The 11,975-nt window shown below is 43.7% G+C and overlaps 1 protein-coding gene across 3 annotated transcripts in view; it reads right to left on the reverse strand.

Annotated features, from left to right (window-relative positions):
- The window catches only part of Ankrd11 (ankyrin repeat domain 11), a 148,778-nt gene that overhangs the window by 45,365 nt on the left and 91,438 nt on the right, over positions 1-11,975 (reverse strand). The window contains exon 2 of one of the 3 annotated variants that reach the window (XM_028752442.1): positions 3,168-3,311. The exons of the other annotated variants lie outside the window; for them this stretch is intronic. The gene's annotated coding sequence lies outside the window, so the exon portion shown is untranslated. The remainder of the gene's footprint in view (positions 1-3,167; positions 3,312-11,975) is intronic. 3 annotated transcript variants of the gene reach the window in all.

An 11,975-nucleotide genomic window follows, 5' to 3' on the forward strand; every position in this document is an offset into this window, starting at 1 on the left:
CACACAGAAGCCTTGCTTCTACGCTGATCCAGCCTCCTCAGTCATACCTAACATGCTCAAAAGTGATTCACCCATGGCAGTGGCTCAGTAACTGTACATGGGGACTCGATGCAACACACTAAATTTTAGATTCCTAAAAAAGGTGGTGGGTTCTGGGAGCTGCCACATATACCAGAATGCTGTAGTGAAGTCAGGCAAGCAGGGCTGGCAGAGAGTTCTGTATCTTCAGTGAGTGCTCTCACACTTTAAAGACCGTTTGGTTTTGGGAAGAAGTTAACGATACAAGGATGAGATCGAATACAGACCCAAGGACATGACTTTCACAGACAGGCTTATTTGAATTTCTGTATTTTCACTAAACATATCAGTTCATATAATCTGATTTGTTACAGAAAATAAGTCCTGTAATTTCAAATGCATTAACCGTATCTTGCTTATACAACATGTTTTGCTTACAAATCGTTTTCCCCCAGATGACGTGGGTAGAACTATTTCATAGAGAGAAATGAGACTCCCACAGGAAAACTGGCATACCCACATCCAGCACCAGAACCAGGGCTGGAGGCCACAGCACTCACGATAGCCACACCGTCAATTTCTGGAAGGTCCTTCACACTCCACAGTCCAATACCATACTAAAAACCAAAACAACCCCGAGGCAAAAAAAATTCCAAAGTTCTAAAGTCCAAGGTGCCAAAACCCCATGATATTTATAGGTATAGAAGCATCGATTTTTACACTTTCAGAAATCTAGAGGGTACTTGAAGGAATTATATCTTGTGATTTCCACAAAAGAACTGTTGACAGCTATTCTTGGTTGTCAACCTGACTAAAACAGAAAGGCAGGGCACACACGTGAGGGATTTTTCCTAATTAAAATATTTGATGTGCGAAGACCCACTTCTAATCCAGATCTCTGAGGTGGGAAAATACACTTTTAATCTGGGCTGCACCTTCTGCTGGCAGCCAACATAAAGGACTCAAAGGAGGAAGCTTGTTTTCTGTTTGCCTGATTGTTCTCGCTCTCACTAGCTAGTCCATTCCTTCATGGACATTACAGCCCACTTCTTCAGAATTCTGGCCTATACTGAACACTTGCTGAAACACCCAGGATTCTCTAAAGGATCTTAACTTAGAGAATGAGTGTGCTGCTCCCAACCAGAAAGGATGTGAGATGAATGATCTGCTTTATCATATTCTGCTAAACAGTGTCTTTTGTTGAACCTGGAGCTGATCGAGAGGCCAGCAAGGCCCAGCCAGCCATCCTCCTCTGTCCCCGCACTGCTGCAGTTACAGTAAGTCTCAGCTTTCATGGTCTTAACCACTGAGCACTCCCGACCCCTCTGACGCTGTCTTTAACATGAGGAGCAGTACAGCCTGCAGGAGCTCCCACATGGCCGAGGCTCAGCACACCCATTCATCATCTACTGCTACGTAGTTCCAGTTTCCCTACTTTGACTCTCATCGTTCAGAGGCTATATGTTATATGGAACCTCAGGCTTTTACAACTTAACTATGGGTGACACACAATTCTGCTTTGTAGTAACTGGTGGTGAGACAGGTAATGTCTGAAAATACCCACTTCTCTTGTTGACTATCAACTGTCTATCCCAACTCTTGTCACGACAAATGAACGGTATGATGAGGATTTGTACACTTCTTGGTGTGTTGTGGGGGCTGGGGGTGCATATATATGTGTGGAGATCAGAATTCCACTTCCAGTGTATTCCTCTATGCTCTCAACCTTACTTTTGAGACCTCTGTCACTGAACCTGGAACTTACTCAGCTGCACTGCCCAGTCAGTGAGCCTGTTTCCACCCACCAACATGCCTGCTTTTCCACCTGAGACCACAAGTGTCTTTTGCTATAAATTTACAAAAAAATTCAGAAGCTTGTAATCAAACTGCAGAGGTGGAGATACTTGTAATCCCTCTCCAGAGGTGGAGATAAGCGCATCCCGGCTGCTCTGCGATACAGAGAGCTAGTCTCAGAAAGACTACTGAAGCCTGAGGACAGGAAGGAGGCATTAGGCTAATCAACAGGAAAGGGAACTCTGTAAATAGCATTCACTTCGGTAGAATGTGACCAAGAAAATAATAATGAACAATTTTAAATAAGAGTTACAAAATCAGGGCTGGAGAGATGGCTCAGTGGTTAAGAGCACTGACTGCACTTCCAGAGGTCCTGAGTTCAAATCCCAGCAACCACATGGTGGCTCACAACCATCTGTAATGAGATCTGATGTCCTCTTCTGGTGTGTCTGAAGACAGCTACAGTGTATTCAGAAATAATAAATAAATAAATCTTTAAAAAAAAAAAAGAGTTACAAAATCAGAGTTCTGAAAACACCCAAATTATATAAGATACTGAAAGCTGGGTGTGGTGGCACATGACTTTAATCCCAATACTCAGGAGGGAGAGGCAGGTGGGTGTCTGTGAGTTCTAGGCCAGCTTGGTCTATGTAGCAAGTTAAAGGACTACGTGGTGGAGGTTGGGGGACACTCAGGGCTACAGAAGAAAAGGAAAAAAGGGAGGGAGGGTCAAGGCTGGTAGAGGGGGGGTGAGACCCTGATTTAAAAGAAAAGAAAAAGAAGATATGCACAGATGCAATGCTTTTCAGGATGGACCCAGAGGATTTACCCAATTGTCAGGGAGTTTGCAACCAACGAAGTTTTAAAAAGTCATTTTATATGTATGTAGCCAAGTGGGGATTACCAGGTGACAGCCAAATGACGCATGGAAAGAACAATTTACTTTTCAAATCCAATTTCATATAGATTATAATTTTATTACTGTATATACAGATAAAATAGTTATAACACATAAATGACACCAAATTTCTTTAATATATATAACCAAGGAATTATATAACTCATAGTCAAGCAACTTGAAGAAAATCTTGTTTATATGAAATATTGCTCCCAAATTTCAGGTTTCCATGGTAAAGGGCTCAAATCCAGTTTTTCACCGATGGCTGGATGGCACCAACTAGCAAATGACACTGATTCTGCTGCAAGTGTGGGAAGTAGGAGCGGAAACAGTCTCAGGGTTCTGCTTCTCATTACACTAGTACACAGCAAGGCATCTTGACTAGGTGAAGTAATCAGGCAATCAAATCAAAAGAAAGCAGATGCTTTAAGAAACATAGCAAATGAGAGATCCTCACAGGTCAGAGGGATGTGTGTCCTCCTGTGAACAGATGCTACAAGCAGCACCCAGGCCTTCCAGAAGGACTGTGTGGGCTGCCAGGCTTGTCGTTATAGCAACAGTTCTAAGCATATGTGCAGTGACACCAGCTGATTTCTGAAAGCTGCAAATAGAAGATAATGGCATTAAAATAAAAAAGATTTCCAGAGTAAAGTAAAGATCACCACCCATCCCTCCTCTCTCCAGCCTACACTCTTCTCTAGACACCACTGTTCAGCAGCGCCATAGCACCAAGACAAATGCAGTCTGCAGCCCCACATACGCCAGATCACCTGCATAAGGACACCTACAAAATGTAACACAGTGATCCATAATCCTATACTGGCATGTGGCAGGCAAGGAATGGCCAAGGCTGGCCAGAGCCATCCACCTGGAGGGCGTTCTGGGCCTTCTCAGCTTTGCTCCTCACCGGCCTCCCGCGTATGCCCTTCCCTTCAGAGAGAGCCTTCCCAGTTTCAGCTGCTGGGTTACAGCTCAAGACAGACGCTGACAGAGCCATCTACACAAGCTACCAACAAGTGAAAAGGCAGGGAGTCTCTCAAGCAAAGGGTCTAGCAGACAGCTATGGAGTTTCTGGGAAAGCAGAGCAACCAATCATGGTTTGGAATTGAAAAACCTGTGTCTATCATTTCTTCTACTTTGTGGGAAAGAGTTGTAAAAATGAAGGCATACAAAACAGTGCAGAAATGACTGCAGGCAGACAGAACTCTCTCTCCCTGTGACAGGTTCCACACAGTAATATTTTTCTACCCTCCTGTCCTTCTCTTCACCCAGGCCACAGTGCTAAGAAATGCTTTGTATTCTACTTCTACCACACCCGAGGCTTCACCCAGAAACTAGCAGACAAATCCCTAAACACAGGTTGACAGTAAACACACACGACAGCCTCTACACCTCTATTTGGTAGACAGGGAGTGGGCACACATGTGCCATGACCCCCATGTGTGCTGGGCACTCAGTCGTCTACTTCCATCATGTGGGTTTTAGAACTCAAGCTGGAGGCTCAGCAGCAAGGCTCTTCTTCCCTGAGCTCTCTCACTCCCCCTAGGATGTCATGTTGTAAAGTCATCTATACATCTGAACAGATGCTTTGTTCATCTTAACCAAAACTGAATACTATTCCATGGAACATCCAATTTCACGTTAAAGGACTGAGAAAAGACTAGTTCTGTCACCTAACACAAGCAAGAGTCCCCTGGGAAGAAAGGATCAACAAGGAATTGTCTAGATTAATTTTTGGTCAGTGGGCATACTGGTATTTAAAAGCAATGTATTTAAAAACAACAACAGTAAAATGTGTCTCTGTGTCTGTTGGGTGTGTGCACATGTGTGTGGATCCCCAAGGAAGCCAAAAGAAGGTGCCTAGTGTCCTGGAGCTGCAGTTCCAGGCAGCTGTGAGCTGTCAGACGTGGGGAGCGACACACTTCCTGGAGAGCAGCTGAGCCACAGCAGGCACGCAGATGTAGGTAGTACAGCCAGCTCTCTGATGGACTGTGATCATGCACCACATAACCCCCCTCCCCACTCTTAAGCTGCTTTTCTCAGGGTACTTTATCACAACAAAAGAAACAAAACTAAAACAAGAATAACCAAAATTTTATTTACTCATTGTAATAGCTATTGCTGGTTGTCAACTTGACTACATGTGGAATGAACACAATCCAGAAATGGAGGGCACACCTGCGATGCAGATCTTGAGGTTGGAAGACACAGGCTTCTGGCCTGGATATTGACATGGGATTAGATGCACTTCTGATCCAGATCTTGAGGTGTAGTGTCCATGAAAAGTTTAGGCCCAGACAAGGTGGTACACACCTTTAATCCCAAGAGACAAAGGTAAGCAGATCTCTTGATTTCAAGGCCAGCCTGGGACAGAAGGAGTTCCATGTCCACGCATGATGGTGCACACCTTTCATCTGGGCCACACCTTCTGCTGGAGGCCTCCATAAGGACAAGAAGGTGGTAGTCCTACTAGATTCCTGGACTTCCCATTCACAGCTGCCCATTGTTGGGTAGTTGGACTGCAGACTGTAAGTCAGTCTAATAATTTCCTTTAATATATAGACACATTACATATGTTCTGTGACTCTAGAGAACCCTGACTCATAGTGTCTTCTGCAGTGAATCATCCCCAAATGGGAAGTGACAGAAGAAAAAACAAAGTGGGTTCCTACCAAATGCCTCAAAGGTTTAATTTATGTGCGAATGGTATCTATGAGCCCCTGGAGTAATAGACACTATCTCAGGGATCTAGCTACGTACACTAAACTTCTGATCGGCCAATGCCAGAGAAGCATGCCTAACCACAAGGTTCCATCACAGACGACAATCAAGGGACCCGAGGTTGTAGTTAAAGAAGCCTGCAGTGAGATGTCTCCATAGTCCTGTCTACATTTGATCTGGCTTGCCCCACGTTTCACTAGCAACACTGGATTCTTGTCCCTTTAACTAAACGTGGTAAAGGGAGGGATACAGGCACTCTGGAAACAATAGGCTGTCTACCGTTTAAGGCATCTCCAAATCTGCAACATGTAGCCCGAGAAGAGTCTACAGACATGAATTTTAACTCCACTAGCCCTTCACAGGGGGCACAGACACTCTACTATTTAATGGCTAAAATAGTGAGCAAGAAAATTAATGCGCCTGCCTTTTCATCTACAAATTTGGGATGGGAAGATACGCGATCACTATGTTCCAAGCCTTTAGGAGGGTCCTATGTCTGTGAAAAGCAAGCAGAAGGCCCTAAGTGCACAGCACACACTGACAACTGTAAGTAATGACAGCTTCTCAACCCCTTTAGGTCAATGACTGAGGTTTAATGATCCATTTCAAATTACACTTACATGGTGCTTTATTTTGTATGTTATTTTATTCAGAGTCTCTAAGTAGCCTCAGCTGAACAGATGGCATTATTTCCTCATTAGAGATGAAAACCTGGAGCTGAGACAATGCATACACCCTCCCCTCCAGGCAGCTGGAGGCCATCCACTGCTGTCAGCATACACCTTGCTGACTCCCATGTGTCTGTCTAAACCTAAAAGTTAGATCTAGAGATTGAAAACATTTCCTCTTCCAGGAAAAATCTTGCTCTTCTCTTCTCCAAAGGCTGCCTCAGCATCTTGTGGAACAGCTCCTGGTAACTGTATCACCTCAGGGCTGATGAAGGCTAGGAGCATCACACCATACCTGGAGCTACCTGGGGCTTACAGATTGAATAGGACACAGGGGCCATTACGTCGACTTAAATAGTGGGGCTAGAGAAGTGTCATGAATGCTGAGTAAACAGACCTACAAGAAGCAACTCTGGAAATTTTTATCTTCATCTTTAAGAACACCAAACAACACTTCTTGGATTTTATTAGAAAGCTCAGTGAAAAAAGAAGAAGAAGAAAAAAAAGAAAGCTCAGTGAAATAAAAGTAAAAGACAACTAACTGCCTGCAGAACTGCACATCACAGAAAAACAAATGCAATCGCGAGGGGACCAGAGGTCGCTCAGGTTCAGTCTGAAGGGGGGGTTGCTGCTGCAGCGTCATCTGCAGTCCGTGCTGAAATCCACCTCAGTGTTTTAACATCACCGAGCGGTGTAGGTAAACCCCAACACGACTCAAGTATACAGCTTCCACATTTGTAGGCAGGAAAATAATCTAAAAAAAGAATAAAAGCAGGGTGGCAGTGGCACACCTTTCATCCCAGCACTCAGAAGGCAGAGGCAGTGGGATCTTGGTGAGTTTGAGGTCAGTCTGGTCTAAAGAGTGAGTTCCAAGACAGCCAGGGCTATACAGAGAAATGGTATCTCGGGCAGGGGCAGGAGGTGGGAAATGAAAGAGAAGAAAAAGACCTTGGTTAAGTTTCAGGTGAACCTGGGCTAAATGTGAACATATGAGTGAACAAACATCGAGACTGCACAGAGACAGACATGTTTGTCTGAGTGTATCCTATAAAATTCCTGAGTTAGACACCTGGCTGGCCCCTGTCCTAGCCCAGTGTTGGGATACGAAGCCGTCAGATCACAGGGTGAAAAGCCTCACCAACAGACATCAACTCCGTGATCCTTCTCTCCCTCCAGCCCAGACAAACAGCTGGAAGGAGTTCTACTGGCAAAGTCACTAACTTGAACTTCCCAATTTCCAGAAACATGAGAAAAATGTCTATTTCTAAATTCTCTAGCTCCTATTAGCTTGATACAGCACCACAAAAAAACCAAGATAAAGATACACAGACTAAAACATCCACTTTTAAGTATTAAAAGGTGGATGAGGACAGACAGGGAATTCACAGAAGCACTGTGCTGGGGGTGGGGAAGCAGGGTGGACAATGCTATTCACCCTGAGGACTTTTTGAGACAAAAATACCTCAAAGGATAAAAAGGAGCCAGTAGAATGTCACATAAAATTCCTTTCATGGAAGAGAAAGCATTTCTATGCATTTATGCACATAACGAGAATGGGATAAACAGTGAAGGATGGGGTGAGACAGCCTCTACCACAGACGTCTAAACAGACCTGCAAACGGTACAACCAACCCAGCAGCATATAGAAATAATCTGGCCAGTAATCACAGGTCTCAAGAACTGGAAACAAGTTATCACTGACACCCCACCACACACTAAAAGTTTCAAAAGAACTGCTAGGAGAGGAGAGGGAGGGACTGAGTGTAGAACGGGAGAGGAAGAGAGCCGGGGTCGTATCGCTATTGATTTCCCCTATCTTGCTAAAATCTAGAGTAATAAAGATGTGAGAACAAGAGACACTCAGAACTGCTTTATAATTAATGCTGAGGAAAAAGCATTCTTTGCTATTTTAACTTAAAAAAAAAAAAAAGACAACTGTGGGCACAGTGGGCCTTTAATCCCAGCACCCTGGAGACTGGGGCAGGCAGAGTTATACAGTGAGACTCTTTCTCAAAAACAAGAATTAAAATAATTTTCTTGAAAATCATCTTTTAACATTGAATATGATAATGTATTTTGGTTCTAGGCCTTTCTTTAAAATGCAAAGGAAACGCCTTTCTGTTTGTAGACCTTCCCCCCATCCATGTTATCAAACACCATTTTTAGGTCATGTTATTTTTCTCCTTTTCAACGTGTATGTGTGTGTGTGTGCGCGCGCGCGCGTGTGCGCGTGCGCACAAGTGTGTGCATGCCAGAGGCTGACAGTGAGTGAGTGTCTTCCTTGGTCTTTATGTATTGAGGTAGGATCTCTCTCTGAACTTAGTTTGCAATCTGACTAGCTGGCAAGCCTGCTTTGGGGAACCCCTTTTATCGCCTCCTGAGTGACAGGGTTATATAGGGTAATCCACTGATACTCACCTTTTCTTAATACAGGAAAATGAAAACTATTATTGCCAGTATCACTATAAAGCCTAAGTTGGCCTCAAACGGACAGGAATCCTCTTGTCTCCATCTCCCAAGTACACAGAATGTCAAATGAAAACTAAGACTATAGTAAGCCAGGCTCGCTTCTGTAATCCCTGCAATGAAGAGGCTAAAGCACAAAGATCACGGGTAGAAGTCAGCCTATGCTATGGGTGGAATCAAATCACAACAGGATACTCTAAATATCCAGCAGAATAGATAAAATCAGGAAGAGTGGGTAAACAGAGAATGTCAAACAGGATGCTGAAAGTCCACAGGCCCTTAACCTCTCAAATCAAATATGACCACCCTGTGGTCACACTATGCATTTAAACGCACCATTGAACTGTGGGCCAAAACAACCCCTTCCTTAAGGTGCTTTTGTCAGGTGTTTCCTCCCTAACATATCTAAACTAATACAAATGTGCCATGCTAGACAGTGTGTCAAGGCATTGGGCCACCGAGCAGCTCAGCACACCCATACCCTTCACTGCCCAAAGCATAAAAGCCAGAATCACGGAAGCTAATTATCCAGACCAAAAAAAAAAACAAAAAACAAAAAATAAAAAACAAAAAACAAAAAAAAAAACAACCACCACCACCTTCCCATGAACAGCCAATGGAGAGTGACAGGAGCAGATGACTATGCTGAGTGCTTCTTCTGAAGCTATTGGGGTGACTGTTTAAATATGAGGCACAGAGACAGGCTCATTTAAAAGATAAAACACAGGAAAAAGGATCCTGACTGTCCAAAACTGCTAGCACTGCTATCAAAGTTGTTCAACAAACAAGAAGGGGAACAAACCACGCCCTCATTCCTTCAGTTATTCCACACAGTTCTTCTCTCTCTTCCCCCAAGGCCTGCACAACTGCAGTCATGCTTACATACTTCTTAGGAAGCACGATGTGACTGACAAAATGAAAGGAATGTCTTAGCTGCTCCATTTCTCAGCAACAAAGCTTTTTGCCCACTTGGTAGGAATCTACCAAATTAACTGGCTGGGTGTTAACAGGCTGTGTGTCTAGGTGTGCTGACAGTCTTCAGTACAGCAGTCTCCCGAGCACGCCTTCTGGACACTGATACATGTCACCATGGTACTGAACTAACAAAGCACAGGCATCCTTCTGTGCTTCTTCACGACGAGAAGAAGAGTGGAAGTAAGGACATTACCTACTTGTTTAATGACAGGTTTTCTGTTTTTTAAATCCTTGGCATATTGGTAGGGGCGGAGTACATTAAACGGTAATGGAGTTTGAGGAAGAGTGTATGAGAAATCTTTTTTTTTAAAGATTTATTTATTTATTATATATGAATATACTGTAGCTGTCTTCAGACACACCAGAAGAGGGCATCAGATCTCATTACAGATGGTTGTGAGCCACCATGTGGTTGCTGGGATTTGAACTCAGGATCTCTGGAAGTGCAGTCAGTGCTCTTAACCACTGAGCCATCTCTCCAGCCCGTATGAAAAATCTTAAAAGCTTATTTACTTCTTACTTTCTATACTAGCACTAATATAAAAAAAAATTTGTAACATAAGCAGAAAGAGCCTTTCTGTCTCTGCAGAGACTCAAAGAAGAGCCAGAACCTGGTCTAACATGACAGCTGAACACAAAGAAGACAACAGGAAGGCCCTAGTCACACACTTACAGGTTTGGATTTTGTTTTATTTTGTTTTGAGTTATACTGGGAGCTGCCCAGGCTGGTCTAACGTTCTCAGTCTTCCTCCCTCAACCTCCTGAGTGCTCACACTAGAGATAGACCACCAAACCTAGTAATCTCATTTTTTTTTAAATGACCAACAGTTAACAGCAACTATTAGGATATACCACCCAACAGGACCAAGATATCCAAACTCAAACAATGTCTTTGTATTTGCCAACAAAAAGAGTGACAACTGCCCTGGCTAAGAGGAGGACAGAGCAGCAAATTACTGAGACAAGGTTGGCTTCTGGCAGTAGAAATGATACAAGCTAAGAATCCAAAGTCTGCACAAGCAAAGGAGGGCTTATCTCAGGTTCTACCCCTAAATAACAAACTGAATGCAGAGCTGAAAATCTATACTTCTATCCACTCAACTGCTCCAAGATAAACATCTTTAAAAATTAAAAGCCCTGTCTTGAAAAACATATATATCAATATATATAGATATAAATAATTAAAATTTAAAAAAAATAAAATTTACATGGAATAAGCCTTTACATTAAGTAGAAAAGTTGTGCTGAAATAGTCTCTTGGCCCAGAATCCAGATCCTTCCTCTCTTCTTTACCTTGAATTTCAAAGAAAAGAAAACTGAAAAGCTGCCTCTGTGAACATGACACAGATCTCTCTCATACATGCTTGGAGGGCATACGGACTCTGCAGGACTTCTGGGGAGTGGCAAACCTTCTGTCAGAACACTGGGTAAGAGGAGAAGGCACTGGTTCCTCTCACCTACCTACCACCCTCCCTCCCTCCCTCCGTCCCTCCTTCCCTCCCTCCCTCCCTTGGTGCTCTCAGAAAGACCCGTTGACACAGTTGTTAAGAAAGGATATTGAAGTGGTATGTATCATCACAAAAAAATACCAAAATACAAACAAAGCACCCCTTCCCAAACAAATGGAGGTGGTTATGAAAAAACTGCTACACGCCCTTCACACCCTTAGTTGGTTTGGACCTCCCATCTAAGGGCATGGAGGTACAATGAGTGTGTGTGTGTGTGTGTGTGTGTGTGTGTGTGTGTGTGTGTGTACACATACACTGTTCCTAGATGAATAATAATCTAGGTAGGTAAGGATTCAATAAGAAACCTTAATATCACCACCTGGGTGTCCTTTGACTGCCTGTTATCTCTGAGTTTGGACTACCATCAACAAAGCACTGAAACCAACACAGAACCTGACTGCCACAGTGACAGCAGCAGTACTGTGAAAAAAATATGTAATGATCAACCAGCAGGGTTGGGGACAGTAGCTCTTGGTAATTAGGAGACTAACCAGGGGGGTTGTCACAAGATAAAGGTCAGCCTAGATTAGACTATATGGGATCCAATTCAGTCTGCACAACAGGGTAAGGCCCTGTTTCAAAACATGTATGTTTGGTGGTGGTGGTGGTGGTGGTGGTGGTGGTGGTGGTGGTGGTGGTGGTGGCATGGTAGCAATCCATTGAGAAACATGCCTCGTCATTTAATAAGAACATGTGGGTCCTCTGTGAACAGGTCCTCAGGAAGAGCAGTCAGTGCTCTTAACCTCTGAGTGTTCTCTCAGCCCCCAGACAATCTTTACTACAGAGCTGTTCACCTGTTCTCTGCCATATTTGCTGACAAAGATCATATTTACAGGAAAACGGGTTAGGAACTGTCCTGACTGTATCCTCACTGGCTCCGGGATGTGTGCACTGAGACAAGTCAGGAACTGTTCTGACTGTATCCTC

The sequence above is a fragment of the Grammomys surdaster genome, unplaced genomic scaffold, assembly GCF_004785775.1.
Source record: "Grammomys surdaster isolate TR1022 unplaced genomic scaffold, NIH_TR_1.0 128, whole genome shotgun sequence".
NCBI lineage: Eukaryota > Metazoa > Chordata > Mammalia > Rodentia > Muridae > Grammomys > Grammomys surdaster.